Here is a 4,990-nt window from a genome sequence, read left to right on the forward strand (position 1 = left end):
CACACTTTTTGAGTGGCTCGTTCAACTATTTCCTTTTGATAAACACTTCTACAGGAGACCAATATATACCTCTACTACTTCAGTATCATACAGCAATATTTACAATGATAATTTTACAAATTTACAATCCAATCCGTTTGTATCTATTACTGTTTTAAACCCATAAACCTGTATGGCCTGAGCAATGATTTAGTCGTAGATAACACCGTGACAATACAAGCTACATAGGGAAGCCACCAGTGCCTGCAGTAGTATAATGCATATGTGGCGTCTAGAAACATCATTATCAGCATCATCAACCCAAGTCTCATTAATTGTCCGTTTCACCTTTTGTCTTTCCATCGGTAAACGTTACTTGTTATATTTACTTTGTAATTGGTTTTTAAACCCGTTTTATTTTAACCAAGCATAGGGCATAACTCTAGAACGAAAAACACTCGTTTAAATTGTAAAAGGGAATTTCATCAATTAGAACTGCAAGCGGACTCATTTTAAGACTCTTTAAGAATATTTACAACACCGTAACCCATATAAAGCTAATTATTTCCAAAACCACAGTCAATATCCAAACTAAAATATTTATGTAATATTAAGGATGCTTTTAGAAGTTTTATTTAGATTTCAATCAGAATATTTACATTTTAAAGTAATTGAAATATTTAAACATTTAACGCCACTATGCCACGTTCTTCTATCACTGAACATGTGTTGTGCTTACTTAAAAGTTCAATTTCAATGAAGGTTCTACTAGCATAAGTCTAAACCCCCATAGTCAATTATTTGAAAATACTGTAAAAGAGTTGCGTCAAACGTGGAAAGAGAAACTCCCAATCAAATCAACATAAATACCTAATGGCATGATATTGCGATTTGATTACACGGTTACTATGCATTCAAACATTCCAATTTGGCGAGTACGGTTTAGTTTGCCTATTTGTTAAAGAACACTCCGTTGAAATTGTATTTAGTCGTTCTTGATATTTGTGTTTTCAGAAGCTAGCACTGTTTATACATTTGAGTAATAAAATACTATACAACCATACTAGTTGTTAATTAATTTAATACAAAAAATATCTATCCATATTTTGAAAGTAGGAAACATCTCCTTATTTTCCCAGTGTATAGTACATTCGCAAAATTTTTGACCTGGAGAGCGAAAATATACTTTTAATAGGTAATGTAAAAGTGAAAATAACAATCGGTTACTGGTAACTCTTGGTGCAATAAATAAATTATTTTTGTCACAAGTATATTATTTATACATAATTGTTCATTAGTTTCGTTACATTAAACTAAATCATCGTTTTAGAAGACTATAAAAAAGACAGGAACTCCCATTTGATATATCAAATCCACAATAGGCCTATAAACATCTTTAGGCTTAGTCCAGAGATGGTCATTGTTTTATAAGCTGTAAATAATCATTATTTTCACAACAACTTATTTATTTTGTAAGCGTTTAATGTGAGGAATACATACACAATATACAGTGTGAAAAATATAATTTACGTAACTTTGTGTAAGTTCACGTTTTGTACCTATTAGATTTAAAGAAAACATCTAATGGAGAACTTCATATATTTTCTTAAGGCATAAAGAATTAGACTTCTCTTATTTAATAATTGGCCAATAGTTGTGAAGTGTGTAGTCTTGGAAAATCAATGCTCTAATGTCATATTTATTTTATTTCATTAACAGTTTCAAAACATTGATTTTCCTGGGAAGTTAAATGCCAATGGCCAGTCGACCAATCCAGTTTCAATCTGTTCGCACACATTCCAAACGCCCGTTTTTCATTGAATTTTCGATGTTTATTAAACGCTTCCAATTTCTGTTTGGATTTCCTGATCAGAATTTTTGTTCAATATGAGGTTTTAAATTTAACATAAATCGAAATGTTATGTGGCCGAAATGCTCACCACGCATTAGTGATAGTAATTCAAATGAATCATCAATATTTTCAAACGGCTTACAAAATTATATCTAATATATATATATATATTTTTTAATTGTATGGTTAAGAATAGGAAATTGCGCATTGGTGTCCACTTTACCAAAAGTACTTCTCTAAAATATTTTTACGTTTTAGCGAATCGTATTTATATTACATGTATGTATTAAATGTTATAATAATCTTGAAATATTCAAGTGAAAATCCAATGAGGCAAATTTAACATTCGCTTAGTAAAGATTTGCTGAGTCGGAGCATTGGTGGTATTTAAATAATATGCCAAGGTACTGACGTATGCATTACACTCAGATGGTGATTTTTCTCTAAACCATTCAAGGAATTATAAATTACTTAAAATGAAAGTAAACTACGTCTTATAAATAATATAAACAAAGCTTACAATTAGCCTAGGAGTACTACCATTTGTTTGGCTGTACTTCAAAGATACTAAGAACTTAATTACTCTGATACCACAATTGGTAGACAGTTCAAAGACGCTTTTTTCGAAGAAAACAGCATTAACTCTAAAGTATTTCTTAAGCAAATCCCTTAGCTGTATTAATAGATGGTCAAGTCGCAATGCTTTAAAACATGAACAACTAAAGCGGAGATGTATTTAGTTGCTAGTTACCTTCTTTATTGATTTGTAGGTTTATGAGTAAACATTCATAGGATATTTTTTATATTTTGTTTGAGTTTTCCTATACAATGGGGTTAAGCTTAGGAACTTAATTATATTATAGTTATTTGAGATAACATATTACGATAGTTATATGTTGAAGCATTTACCTACTCAACAAAAAATTAGCAATAACTAACATAAAATAACTCCAAAAATTGTACTCTTTATTCTTTCGAAAGTAATTACATTAGATTATTAAGTTAATAATTTTAAGTATTATAAATTTTAAGTATTGTATTCTTAAATGGTTGCATTGTTTTAAATAAACTGCAACAACAAAATAACTGCAATTTTGACCCTAGTACATTTCTAAAATAATGAAAAATGCTTATACGTGTAATGAATAAATACAAAGATCAAACAGGTGTTTAGGTTCAATCGTTATTATTAGCCTACTCCGATAACATCAGGTAGCACGCTAAGAAAGGAAGTCTAATTCTTCATGCCTTAAGAGAATATATTTTCTCTGTTTTCTCTAAATGTAATGGTTTTTGAGAGACAAATCATGAACGTAAACAAAGTTACATAAGTTACGTTTTTCACACTGTATACTTTGCATGTATTCCTCGCATTCAATGCCTAGAAAATAAATAAATTGGTGTAAACATTATTAGTATTTACAGCTAATAAATCAATGACCAACTGTGGATTAAGCCTAAAGTTATACATAGGCCTATTTTATATGCGTGGTTTTTATCTATCAAAAGGGAGTACATAGACTTGTCAAAGCTATAGCCTCCCCTCCCCCCACCCAAAAAAAGAAATACACTGATACTTTATAGCAGTCCGGTACACTAGGTGGAAAATGATAAAGAAGTTAGGGAAGTGTAAACTAAAGGTACTCTTCCAGTATGAAATAATACAAATCCCTAACTATTAGCAAAAAATCTACAGTTATTTTGAATTATAAATGTACAGTTATTATAAATGTATTAATTATTTTGTAAAATAATTATATTTTTCAATTAAACGCAATGTTAGCTCCTATAATTTATCTCGTGTTATAGTTCGCCTTCAGAAGCAAACAGTTATTACCTTTGTAGAATTCCCTGTGCTTTTCGGGTAAGCTTGAATAAAATAAGTTAACTTTAGTTCGGTATTTTAACGCGAGAATTGGTTCAATACATGTTAAGGAAACAATACTCTAAGAGAATATATAAGATGTATTGACTGATTACCGACTACGAGGTTGACACTTTACTAAAAATAACATAAACTTAGCCTTTTTATCTTGATATTTTATATACAAAAACAATTATTTTGTCACTTTTAATTAAAATATTTACTACACCTTTGTAGGCTATACTACATAATCGCTGATTATCACTAAATAATCTTGTGTATTCTAAACAATTCATTCGTAAGAATATCTATTAAATAATTTCATCTATCTATATCTAAATCTCTCTAAAACAACGGAAATAATTTCATGTGGCTATAAAGGATATCAAAGAGAATTTTGAAAATGCTTCCTAACATAGCAGTGCTTAATAACAGTTGCGTTCACCTTTATTATAAAAATGCCGCATACATTGCTTTGTTGCAAAAAGTTGATATGACTGGTTAATTAGCTTTGCTTGTTCAATTTTGTTTTAGTGACAAGCATTGTTTAAATGCTAGTAATTAACTGGAATTATTAAAACGAGTTTATACGATAGAGGGGCATAGTCTCGCCTCATTCATTTATGTAAGGTAACTTATTATTAATTCCTTATTTTTGTTTATTAAAACAATCATCTCTGGCTGCTTTTGTTTTATTTGCTTAATTTTAACATAACAATATCTAATAATATTGCTTTTATAATTTTACATTTCAAAACAAGACTAAAAGTTATTTATTCATTTATTTATTCATTCATATCAACGGATACACCATTTACAAAATATGTGTTTTAAGCACATGAGCAGAATGAAAAGATAACAAAAAAAATACAAGATAAGTAACATAATGACCATGAAACAAAGCAGCATTGCAACAAAAATAATAACAAGAAAACAACAACGTGGCAAAAATTACAGATAATAACATTAACAAAGTATTGTACAGATAATAACAAAAAAATTTAATATTAATTTGGACTTCAGAAAAAGCATATAGATTTTGAAAGTAACAAAAACAAATATCTCCTCAAGATTTAACAAAATATAAACTATGATCATATTAAGTTCAACGTGAAAAAATAACAACAAACAACAATAAATCTATGAATGAATAACAAGAATGAAAGAGATTTAGGAAAAACAAACAAATATCAGCTACAAATAATGTTGGAGCATTTTCTTCTGAAGGAAGACAACTGTTCATTGAAGAAGTCAACTTGTGATCCGACTTCGTTTCCAAGACGCTGTAATCTGGC

This window comes from Macrosteles quadrilineatus, unplaced genomic scaffold (genome assembly GCF_028750875.1).
Source record: "Macrosteles quadrilineatus isolate MER2022 unplaced genomic scaffold, UCM_ALF_1.0 Scaffold_6__1_contigs__length_79288215, whole genome shotgun sequence".
NCBI lineage: Eukaryota > Metazoa > Arthropoda > Insecta > Hemiptera > Cicadellidae > Macrosteles > Macrosteles quadrilineatus.